The sequence below is a fragment of the Ambystoma mexicanum genome, chromosome 1q (genome assembly GCF_040938575.1).
Source record: "Ambystoma mexicanum isolate Mex_15411 chromosome 1q, UKY_AmexF1_1, whole genome shotgun sequence".
Classification (NCBI taxonomy): Eukaryota; Metazoa; Chordata; class Amphibia; order Caudata; family Ambystomatidae; genus Ambystoma; species Ambystoma mexicanum.
In genome coordinates this window covers 50602287-50615463 of record NC_090922.1, presented here as the reverse complement: position 1 = coordinate 50615463, position 13177 = coordinate 50602287, and the positions used below count along the sequence as shown (strand labels likewise).

Genomic DNA, 13177 nt, shown 5'->3' with positions numbered 1-13177 from the left:
TATTGACACTTTGTTCTCTTTCCAACAATTGTCAGTTGGGAAAAACATATTGTTTCAAATTCTTTCCATGTAAGGGACTTTTTTAATTAGAAAATTGCATCTCCACTTCTACAGGTATATTAGATATGATTTCTAGTCGTGATACAATGAGGAAGGTGCAATCTCAATCTATTATTCTGTGTTTTCATAAACAGCATTTTTGGGTCTGGATTCAGAAGTTAGACGCTGGGCAGCTGTATTACCTGCAGTAGATAATGTGACTGTATTTAGAAATAGCCTGGATTTATGTTGTAAAGCCTATATATATGAACTTAGCAAATAGTGGCACATCATATGATATTGTTTCAACATTATGATACCCAATATTGCTTGAATTATACATATCCTAATTCACAGCATACTTTTCCATACTTCTAAATAAATTCGACAGCTGCCTAGAATGATCCTTGTTGAGCCACTAATTTAGATGAAAATGTATCTTTTAATTGTGCACTTAATCCCTCTGCTGCACTGGGCAAATTCAAACACAACACATTTATGTGTTCTATACACTTACATTATTTCATTTCAAGAATTACCCACTTGCACCATGTATTTGTTTATGTGTTTTTCATTTATTCCACCTAAAAATCAAGTTGTAATTCAGTTCTTAATATTATACCAATAAACACAACTTAAACCAAATGATTGCACACATTTGCAATTTTACATTTCATACAACATCCTGCTTATCATACAGTGGTCTATTCCATATATATCAAATTCTGGACTAGTTCCTGATTATATCACAATAAACACAAATTAAATATTAAATCAAATTATTGCACTGGTTTGCAATTTCACGTTTGACATTGGATATCTTAGTTCTGTGTCAATTGATGCTCAATACAATGGCCTACACATGTTTGACTCCTAGGTCCATTCAATGTCATGGGCCTAATAGTGAGTTTCTTCAGTGCTCTTTGTATTTGTTATTCCAAATATGCAGAGAACACCCCCCGACCTTTAACCTTGAAATAAGGTACATGTAAATCGCTGGTTTATTAAATAAATTAATGGAGCTAATTTAAAGAAGGATTGAATATAAAGATTTTGTAAAGGGATTGACAAAAGTATCAGGTTGTTTAAAATTTGGCTTGCAAATTACAAGAGTAAATAAAAATTGATAGATTGGCTGGGTGGGACCCCGGCATATCACAAAGAGGCCATGGGTGGTTTAAAAATGCTCTCTTGGAACATTGCAGGCGTGAACTTCTGGCAGACACAAGCAGGTGTTCCTATATATGTGATTTTCAAGTCATAATATTACAAGAGTTTCAAAAAAGGTAGCAGGCGCTCCTCTCCAGAAAGAACATGGCATGATAACATGTTCTGAGATGAGAGTTTGCAGCACACGCTTTTTGCTCACTGTACCTTTCACAGATGGGAAATACCCATTTGCATATCAGTCTTTGTCCCGCCCACATGGGCAGTCCAGCACCAAAATGCTATGGCAATTCCTCTCTGAACAAGAGTACCAACAGCAACCCCATACACGTGTTTCAGCCTTGTTGGGCCTCATCAATGAGGTGGAGCTGAGCCTCTCTGAGCACAGTGAGCAGGGAGTCCACGTCTGGTTGCCCTCAGGTAACTTAGGGTGACTAACCCCATGTTCCTTGCAAATATTTCAAAAAAGGTAGCAGGCGCTCCTCTCCAGAAAGAACATGGCATGATAACCTGTTCTGAGATGAGAGTTTGCAGCACACGGCAGGACAAAGACTGATATGCAAATTGATATTTCCCATCTCTGAAAGGTACAGTGAGCAAAAAGTGTGTGCTGCAAACTCTCATCTCAGAACAGGTTATCATGCCATGTTCTTTGCGGAGAGGAGCGCCTGCTACCTTTTTTGAAATAATATTACAAGAGACTTGGGTCATTAATTCTATCTACAGGGCTACCAGACTTTACATTATGCTGCTACACAAGGACAACATGGTAGAACAGGTGGTGGCCTATTAGTGTGGGTGGATGTCACTCTGGGGTGGAAGATCGAAGTTAGGGATACAGACTCTCCTGATTTGCAATTATTGCTTGTCTGGATGGCCAGAGATGATTTGATGTATCTTCACAATATCTATAATAGACCAGCTGGGTTTGTCAACATTGGTCTGCCGCGCCATCTTAAACCATTTGGTTTTCTGACTATCAGGATTGAATGTTGTGTTCTCTGTTTTGGGCTCCCATGTGACCTTACTCAATTGTGTCTGATAAACATTAGTCTGCCGCCAGATCCTATTTACCAATATGTGCCCACCACCCCCACCAGTTTCGAATTCAGACTTGAATTCAAAATGTACTCTTCTGGCAAGAGATTTTACCTTACAATTTGAACCATTGAAAGATCTTATAGATCTTTGGGAGGATCAAGATCAGGCATGGAATATCCCCTCCCTAAATGCCTTGGTTCCATCTCGTACTCATCACCTTGCTATGGATGCAGCACGTATTATATCTAACTTAAATTTAAGGGCCTGCATTGGACGATGGGCAAAGGACCAAAAAGCGAGAAAAAAAAACATTCACAGCCACAATGGTAACTCCTTGATAGATTATTTGTTAATTACTGGGAAAGATTGGGCGAGGCTTGGGGACTTCCAAATTACTGAACGGTTGTTAAGTGGCCATTTTCCACTAGTGTTTGAAGTCGAAGGAAAATCTAGGGTGAAAAGCAACAGCAAAACTCACTTTCCCACCCAGCCCTTGGGACTCATTGGCCACTCTCGAAAGTCGATCAGATGGACCAATGTGTGAAATCATGTTGACAAATCTAATATTCATGCATCCATTTTGGATAACCTTTTTGTCATCTGTGATGGGCACTCAAGTGACAGTACTGTCATGGAGGAATATGTGAAGTTAAATGAAAATATCATTCCATATGCTTCTTTTGAAGGCAGGAAAATGAAGAACAACATACAATATAGGCCAACTTTGTATGAAAATGATTGTCGCATGGCAAAAAGGGCAATCAAACTTCACCTAAGAGGGCCTACAGTGGTTGACAAGCATACCTTACATATTTTAAGATCTAATTATAAAGGGCTAATTTCCCTTAAAAGAAATGTTGCCAATGAAAAATTGTCATTATTAGATAATGCTCCAAAAATGGGGGAAGCTTGCCTCTTCTAGAAATTGATCTCAAGAAAAGAGTTATATGGGGATAGGGATATACACTGTAATATAGGAGAAGATACTTGGTGGCACCATTTCTCTACTTTATATGATTCAGGGCCACAGATGGGCCCTACTTTGGCTGCTGCAAATCTTTTTTCTCGAACAAATCTTGTCTTTTCTATCTTTCTTTTGGTTTCCAGCAACTGCCACAATCATAGGCTTGGGTCTTATTTTCTTAAGGATATTATGACTTCTTGTTTGATAATTGCCTTCTGAATTTGTCAAACAGGGAACAATAGTGGTCCTTCGTCGGGGCAAAGTTGATACAGAGAACTTCTTGGGTGTTCTTCATTGAGAAACAAATTCTTAAGAATAAGGGCAATGAAAAAATCAATAAATGTTGGGCCTATTTTCAGGGATACTTAGATTCTTTGTAGTGGTAATTGATTGTCCTTGGTAAAATACAAATTGGATTGATTGTTCTCTTGGGAATGGACCTGTTCTTTCTGATTCTATTGCTATTTGTATTCGCAATGTACTGTACATTTTGCACTTTGGATCTATGATATTTACTATATTATTGATTGCATCTTGAATTGTGTTTCTTTTTTATCTATTTATTTTAAAAAGTGTTTACAGTTTGCAAGAAACATTTACACTTAAGTAAATTAGAATAAATTAATAAAAATGAAATAATACAACCAAATATACACAGTTTCGACTTGATCAAAATTTGTAATGCAATTAACCAAGTGTCTTCGATATGAATTTAGTCATCAGCCAATCAATGAATCATCCCATATGTCCCTGCAAGCTGCTTCCATCTCAGCCATTCTGCTCTTTAAAACCATGGAGAATCTTTTTAGGAGTGTTGTCAAAGCTATTATTAAGGCTTGATTAGAGGTACGCCTTAGCCTTACCCATAGGTTTTTGGTCAAGACCAGGGCCTTTGAATTGAAGAAGCCCCAAAATGATGATTAATTCTCTGGGACAGAAAGAAGGGACACTCTAATACCAGATGGAACAGTGATTCGTGTGAGACTAAGCCGAACATTCGGCACCCACTCAGATCTCTGGGTATACTCAGCTTCAGCCCCGTGGCGTCTAAAGTAGGTAAGACGTTGAGGCAAAATTTAAGGTAGAGATCAAAATGTTTTTTGGATGGGAACTTCTGCAAGTAGGATCTCAACTTGCATGATGGTGTAAACAAATGGTGGTTATCAATGAACAATACCAATCTGTTAGGTCATCGTGCATTTCAATAAAAAAAGAATAAGATTGTACTACTTTCGGATTTGTAGTAGGGCAAGACATAGTTGTCCAAACTCTGATATAGGGAACAATTTGATTTCGGACCATGCTCCTGTGAGCTTATCTGTAACCATAAACTGCACACTAAGTTGCACATTCAATTAGAAGCTCACTTTGCCATTTTGTCTATTGAAGAATTGAAAAACAAGATAACAAAAAAGGCAGAATTCTTTGCCCAGATGGACAGAAATGGCAAGGTGTTGGACACAATGGCCAAGGGGGCATTCAAGTGCAATATGATGAGCTTCCTGATACAGCTCACATATGTTATAAGAAAGGAAAGAGAAAAGGAATTCTAGGCACTGGCGATAATGAGATTAGAAATTGACTTGTCTGTATTCAACTCACCCATGCAACAACAAGAGGTAATGAAAAGTAAATATGTTTTAAACAAAAGCTAGTCAGACAAGACAGAATTTACCCCCTTTCACCTTAAACGGGAATCCATGCCGAGGTACAGAAATGCAGCAGATTGCTAGCGCATTGACCACAATTCATGGAAAGTGGACCATGTATTCAGGCAACACGGCTGGACACATGGAATCTGGCATGTACCACTGAGAACATTGACTAAACAACCAAATATTCTATGACTTCTATTAAGATCTCAATGCTTCAGATATCAAGCCAGATGAAAGGGTTGTGAAAGACATTCTGGACAATCTTCCTTTGTCTGTGTTATCAGAGGAAGAATCTCTGCTACTTGAAGGGGGGTGACATTAAAGGTAGGAAATATAACAGAGAATATAGCACAGAAGCAAAGCCCTTGCCTAGTGAACAAGTCATGCTGTACAACATGGGTTTGATTCCTAGTATGAGGCTTAAACGCTGTATGCTAGCATTAAGTGCAGTGTAAATTACCAATAATAATAATTATAATTAACAACGATAACATTGGGAAATCACCTGGCCTGACAGCTCCCAGCTCAGTATTATAAAGAGCTGCCTGACAAGGTAACTGACCTGCTACACAGCATGCTAAGAGGTCCAGCTACAAAAAGCATCCAACACCTGACCTAAGTATGGCATATTTCACTCTGTTGCTTATGAAAGGGAGGACAACCTATTCATCAGCCTGATCAATACTGGTTGTAAGGTTTTAGCCAAGATCCTTGCAAAATGACTAGAATGGGCTTTTGGAAAATTGGTACATCCTAACTAAACAGATTTTATTAAAGAAAGGGTTGAAGCAGATCATATACTAAAACTGATTCTTATATTCTTCAAGGGAAGTCACCTCCATACGTCGGCAGCTATCATCTCACTGTAAACGTACAATGGCTTTGACCGCTAAAATGGTCCTACTTCAGTGTGGCAATGGAGAGAATGGGTTTTGGATGACAATTCTAAGCCTACAGCTTCAGACTTCATGAATAGTTTGGGATCATAACAGTTTGAGCTACAGAGGGGACAAGACAACTGTGTCCCTTCCTCACTGCTGTTTTTTATCCTTACAATCAAACCTCTAGCACTATGGTTGCTAGCAGATGTGCATATCTGCCAAGCTTTGCCCATGGAAGATATGGAATGCCTGGCGATTCTAACTGCTTCCAGGGAACTTGACATTGCAGTCTAGTCCTCATCCAACATGGTTCTAGCCACGCCCCCGGCTCATTGTATTTGTTTTCTCTACACTTCAGCGTTTGGTATACTCCGCCGAGTTTCTCTGCAGTACTTTCTCTGCAGTATCCCACAGTATCCTGCTTTTGTGTGCTTTGCCTCTTCGGTTCCATTACTTTCGTAAGGAACCGCCCGTCTATTATTTCCCGTCTACTGCTTCATTCCACGTTAGTTTTCCTTGTACTGCTTCTTGCTTTCGCTCTTCCTTTCCGGTACCTCGTCGGCTGTTTGTTTACTCCTTTTGCCTACTGTTCTGCATTCCATCCTATCTGTGCTATTCTGTACCTCTCCCTTTTTGTGCTTTTCCCGCTACGCGGTATTCTGTCTTTCTATTGCTTCGCCTACTTGGCTTTCTGAGTCAGGCTCTGTTTCGTTTATTGGTACAGAGTTTCTCCTAGTTGCTCTCTGCGACTCTCTTTCGGGCGCTTACCTATTTCACCCTAGGTCCCACGGATTGTTTAAGGTATGGTTCTTCTTTCTTTCCTTTCCGACTTGTTTCTAACCTTCTGTTTAAAGTACCTTTCACTTGTGGCACGACGTTTCCTACTCTACCGGGTGGGGTTTTGTTTTCTTTGCTCTGCTTATCATTCTAAATCCTACCTCCAGGGTCTGTCAGTTGGACTTTTTTCTCTTTCTTTCCATGCTGTCTACCCTACATAGCAAGCCCATACACAGTTTCTTCCTGATCCAGAGTATTATCATCATACTTCTTAAATTTCCCTGGATAATCTCTGCCTTGTCATACTACCAGTGTGTTCTACCGCACTGCTTGGACTGTGACTATCCCATCTGAGGATTGGACCTTGTATTACCAATTTCTATCATACTTCAGTGACGGATCAATACTCCATACGTCAGCTTGAAGACTCACCAGGTTTTTTGTTGCCCAGAGGCTTTTTCCCAGTTCTTTGGGGTTTAGCTCCTCTGGGTTCCCCTAGGGCAGGTCCCACTCCTGCCTGCCAAGGTGGCCTCTGAGGAAGCTAGACCCTACTTGCATGATAAAAAGAAGAAACCAGCCAAGGAAAGACTTACACAAGACATCCGGAATCCTCGGAAGAAGGCCACAACAGAATCCAAGGACAGTTCTTCTGAAGGCCCAGGTGAGGAGGAGGTTGGGGAGGTTTGACCATTACCTGACAATATCAAAGGTGTTCTTCAATATGGCAATCTTGCACCGAAAATGTGGTTGTACACAGGCATCTTTTGCATGGTCTTGAGGCACATACGTCCCTCAATGGTGCTTTTGCTGCAAAATATCAGGTTTTTGAAATTAGTCTCAAGATATAAGATGAAATGGACTGGTACAAGTCAGGAGAAATGGCAGTGTCACACCTGCCTGAGACATCTGATACAGTATTGGAACATCAAGTGGTGCCCCCATAGTTTGAAGTACCTTGGGATATGGTTATGCAGACATCAAGAAGATAATGAATGCAAACATGAATGATATATTGACAAGGATGAGGCCAGACCCTGACCAATTAACAGTGCTCAGTCTTTCATTAGGTGAGAAGGTCAACTAGATAAAAATGACAGCACCTTCAAGAGGAAACTACTTGAGGATTCCATTAGGTGTGGGCGGCAGCGTTTTCAAAGAGCTAATGGGGGTGTATGCTAACTTTTTAAAAGAATTATCCATATGGTCAACCCCAATCATTTAGACTGTGTGGCAAGATGCTGCTCTGAAATGACTGGTTTCTGTCCATCATTAAGTACGTAGGCTGGCAGACACAGGCTGACTACTGTCTGTCTTACCCTCTTTACCATCTTCGGCCCTCACAGTCAAGGCCCACTGAATCTACTTCGCTGGATCTTCTCTCTCTCCCTTCTCAAAATCCTCTGTCCCACTTCTCAAGACCTATTTCTGAGTCTAAATACTATGTTTATCCCTCTCTAGGTCTAATGTATCTTCCTATCCATAATTCACTCCTTCTCTTGTGCTTTGTTTCTTCTGCTTTGCGCTGTCTATCCCTGGCCCTCCATACCTTTGTCTCTACATCTCTAGACACTTTGTCTGTCTCTCACTTCTCTCATTCCCCCTGCACCCTGTCTCTTCCTCTCCAGCCCCTTAGTCCCTCACTCACTATCATCCCTCATCTATCCCTCTATAGGCCCTCCATCCCTATCTGTGGCTTGTTTCTCCTTTTCTAGACCCTTTATAGGTTTAATGTAAAGTAAGGGGTCTTGCATAGCACCCTTCTGCCACTATTAGTGGCTTTGCTGCACGGGACTCTGTAAGAAAAAAGGGTGTGGGGCTCATTAGTGGGACATGGAGAGAGGCAGATGCGAAATCTCTGGTGTGGATGAATGCAGGCCAGAAGTACCCGGTTCCTGAGTGCCAACCAGCTTTCTATGGGTCTGGCAGATAATCTTGGATTAGGTTATCCATAGGGAAGAGCCCAAGATCTGATAGACTACATTGCTTGGTGCTTTCGGTGAGGTTAGCCGCTGATGTGGGAGAAGGTGAAAGTACTACAGTGGAGAGCTTAGTCGTGGCTCAGTTAGCATTGATATGCTAATTGCTACATTTGTGGTGGCTGTGGGTGGTGTGTGTATAATGTAAGGTGGTAGAAGGTCATAAAAGGGAGTTGGCTAGCTGTGGGAATGGGTAGTAGGTCTTCGAGGGCAAAACAGCCGGCAACCCTGCACTTATACCCCTGGCCATTTGCAGACAGGTCTCGTTTCTATGACTCACAAAGGCACCTGTCAATCCCTGCTATCTGCCTCTTGCTTTATCTTTTTTTTCTTTTTCTCTCTCTCTTTCTCTCTCTCTCTCTCATTGTATCACATGAGGAACATAACAAGACTCAGTGAGTTGCATACGGAAAGGGAAAGTTTGGAAAGCCAGACATGAACTAACTGCTAAGGGTTATGGGATGCAAGAACATTTGATTCAGAGGGAGGGCTGCTTGAAATTGGAGGACCGAAGTCACCCCTTTCACCTTCCTTAGTATGTTGGTTGGCAGGCTGAGAGATTCCTCAAACCTCACTCTAGCATCTTCAGTGGCCTGCTGGGACCTCTACAGGTTGAGGGCAGGGCCCATCAAGGCAAAGCAAGTCATTAGTCAGGCATTGGTCATGGCAGTGGCCAGAGTCTACCTTGCTATGTCATACAATCCCCCAAGTTCTTCTCACACAGTCGAAAATGAAATTCCCCAACCCCCACTTTAAACTTTCACAACCCACCAGGTTTTGAAGCAGGATCCAGCCTGAGTTATCATGGTAATGTTGCAGCTCTTATGGAAGTTGCTCACGATGAAATGACAATCAGAAAAGATAGAAGGTGAAGTGTGATTCCAAAAAATGTGCAGCACCTTGGTCTAAAAAGGGGGTGTAAGGGCTCGCCGCTGTGACCATGTCACAGGGTTCTGGTTTCCCCCACCGCAGCTGTGGCTTAGCATCCTGGTGCCCATGGATACGATGGAGGATACACCATCCCAAGCGAAGATGGCATCTGCAGATGTCCCCACGCATGGCTGGTACGTTAGCACGTCAGTGACAAATTCAAGATGTTCACCCCCTATGGATTAAGCTTTCTTAATGGAGCTACTCTGTAAGTTCAGCGCATTGCAAAGACTGGTTTGCCACAGCGCTGTTCCTTACCTCCCTCCTTGCTCTCTGCTTCACCACTCTCTGGCCTATCTTCCTTCTGCACCTCTCTTCCTCTTTATTCAGTTTTTACTCACCCTGTTCCCTGGCTTCTCATTCCTCATCCTGGCCTATGTTCCACTAATTGTCATTGACATACCAGCTCTAACCTCATGGAGTCCTTCTCAGAAAGATCTACTCCATTCACAGACCACTACAGCAGACAGGTTTTTCGTCCCCCAATCTTATTTTTCTTTTTCCTGTCCTGAGGACTGTGACAAATCGAAGGTATCGTCACTCCTACCATGAGGTTGGACCCTTCCCATGAGGACAGGGAGGTGAAGCTGCTACCCTTTAGTCACCCTGGAGGTGATACTCAGTGGGTGGATCTCATGGGCAGGGAATCCCTCCATGGGACCAGTGACGATCACCTTGGGAGAATGCAGTATTCATCTCCTTCATTTCAGTCTTCTCCTTCCTTTTCCCGCACACCTCTATGTATCTTTGCAGAATAGTCAATCTCAGCCAAACAAATAACACTGGGACGAAGAAGCGTGAGGCTTACCCAGGTGGAGCACCTATAGTAATTTACATGAAGATCAAAGAAGAAGGCATAAGCCCACTGCGGAACCAACATATGCGGTAAAGTCTATTACAGACTGCAGCAACGATAAAAAGTAAGGAATGACTATGTACCTTCTCAGGCCAAGTCAGGGCAAGCCAGCCCTGGACGAGCGAGGAACCGGATGCTGGGTCCCTGGCTAGAGACCTGAGAATCAGGGAATAAGACGCTGCCGACAAGGAACAAGTGTCTCCGAGGGCCCCATAGAGTAGGAGCCAGGCCAGTGGCAGGTGACACAGAAACATAACCGGCTAAGCCAAAGCGAGTGGAGGATGCACAGCTTGGTACGGGAGAGAGAGCTTATCGCTGCAGAGTCGCCAAAGGCAGAACGCTGAAAGCAGAAACCCGACCCGCAAAGTCAAAGTAAGCCGAGGACACGCAGCTGGGTACGCGAGAGACAGCTTATCTCTGCAGTGCCGCTGAGGACGGTTTGGGTGTGTTTGACCGTCTGAGAACTGATTGCGTCAAACAGTTAAAAAAAAACAGCCTGCATGCGATTAGTTCTCAGAGGATGAAACACACTCACACCAATCCCCCACACCACTAACCTGATTCCCATCACCTGGTCCACGTCAGGCCTGCAGCGGCGGATCTGTCCCTCTAACACGGGTCAGATCTGACACTGCAGGGTCCCTTTTTCTTCTTTTTTTTTCAGTCCCGTCTTCAATATTGAGGAAGCCCCCACAACCCCCCAAGGCTAATACATGCCGAACTTGGAGGCGGGGGAGGACACCCTCGCAAACCCTACTCCACATGTTCGGTATGCAGTAGCCTAATTGTTATTTTTTTTCTCGATCGAATGGTACTGAACCGCTGAAATCAGAAACCCAATCGGCGAAGCAAATGCGAGCCGAGGATGCGCAGCTGTGTATGCAAGAGATAGCTTACTGGTGCAAAGCCGACGAGGACAAAACACTGAGAGCAGAAGCAGTGAAGAAGCCCCACTCAGCTCCCAGTAATAATACACGTGCGCTAGCTTATGTGAGACTGGGAGTAGTTTTTATTTACTAACCTCAGTCACTTTATCACTTTTTTAGGAAAATCAGGAATTGCATTATACAATAATTCAATTGAATTGCAATTGTATTGCACTTGTATTATTACTCGTTTGTATGTACGCCTACCCTTTTGATATGCACACATAAAGCTACAGTAGGGGATTGGATACACCACAGATAAAATTTGCATTTAAACATATTGCAAAAAGCTTTGACTCCCATAGACAGGACACCTCCCCTTGTTTGTATTACATACATAGATAGCCCTTTGTCCTGGTCTATTTTTGGGCTTTCCCTCCCGTTTACTCCATTCAGCTCCCAGGACAGATCAGAGATCACAACAACATTTCCCAAAGGTAGAGAAAGGGTTGGGCCAGCTGGTGGGAAGCGTAGGGCACAAAACAAGTTGAACAGATATGCACCATTATCCCAGGACACGAAAAGGGATATACAAAGGGATAACAAACAAACTGTAAAAGCTGCAGTAAACTTCATTTAGAAAACCTATGTGGAACAGTACCTGGCAGGAGAGTACACCAGGTCTGGTCAGTTGGGCATTAAAATAAAGTTAGTGTAGAGAACCCCCAAAAACCAGCACACTGGAGTCTTGGACCCATATGAAGAACGAACTGTGAAAGATAGATGGAACAGTACCTGGCAGGAGAGTACACCAGGTCAGCTGGACATTGAGTGAAGCAGGAGTAGAAAACCTGCATAAGCAGCCCACTAGGGTCTGGGACCCATATGAAGCTGGGGAAGCCTCAGAAAAGCAAAGTACAGGGGTCAAGGACCCACACGAGACCAGGGAAACATACAGTCATGGGGTTGAAGTCCAAACCAAGTCGGGGAGAACCGAGGTAATATAAAGTGGTCTAGGACCCACAAAAAGGAGAACGAAATCGGAGAACAAGTTGGGGAGGCCCGAGACAACTTAGAGGGATCTGGGACCCATGGGCCAAAGAAAGAGAAATAAGCGGTCAAGGACCCATTGTAAAAGGAAAAAATACTTTTTGAAATACTAAATTCAATAGACAACTCTGGCAGGATAGTGCACCAGATTTGAGACTGCAAGTTTGTCAGTGAAAGAGAAGAACAAGGAAGAGATCCCCCTAGATACTTGGGAACTGTATTTGAAAGTCACTCATTGTGTTTTCTAATCAAGAACTGACCATTAATGTCGATATCCAGAGAGGAGCCTCCTTCTGGATCAAGAAGACGGATAGTATTCCTTATTTTTAGTGTAAGGGACAGAAATAGGTTTGGACCCAGGACGGTGGACATTTTATTTGACAGGGCATCCTGACAGAGCCCTTAGTTCTTTTTCTGGCAGGGCAACCCCTCATAAAAATAGGGCATGATAGGGTTTTCCTTTTCTGTGTCAGACTCGTACTTCTGCACCTTTCCAGGACCTACACCCCCAGAGCAGAACAAAGACCTAGAGTTACTCTATCAAGGCTGTGATGGCTGACCCGGGGGAGAGACGCTTTTGCAACCAACCTCTCTTAGTGGCAAGGTAAGTCATGAGGCTCATGGCTTGGGTAGGAGAGTGCAGCGGCTGCAGGATAGTGAAGAGCAGTGTGTTGATAGTAACAGACAGGGGCTTCGGTTGGGGGGATATGATGGTATTTTGAATTACACTGCAATCTTGAGTTTGCAGTCTCTGTGGCCCCTTGCTAGCTAATGGTCTCAGGTCCATTTAAGGGATCTACTGCGCATCCCCTATGTCCTCTTTCACCTTCTCTAGTCATTCTGTCTCGCACTTTCTGTATCCAATGCCACTTCTTTCTAAGCTCCCTGTCTCTCTGCACATCATTTCTCTCTCTATCGCCACATCGTCTGTTACACACTAGCCAAGCCCTTTTACCTGCTCCATGCTATTTGTCC

At 43.1% G+C, this 13177-nt stretch overlaps 1 long non-coding RNA gene across 1 annotated transcript in view; it reads right to left on the bottom strand.

The window, feature by feature from the left end:
• The window catches only part of LOC138520977 (uncharacterized), a 93685-nt gene that overhangs the window by 63496 nt on the left and 17012 nt on the right, over positions 1-13177 (bottom strand). The gene's annotated exons all lie outside the window — the stretch shown is intronic.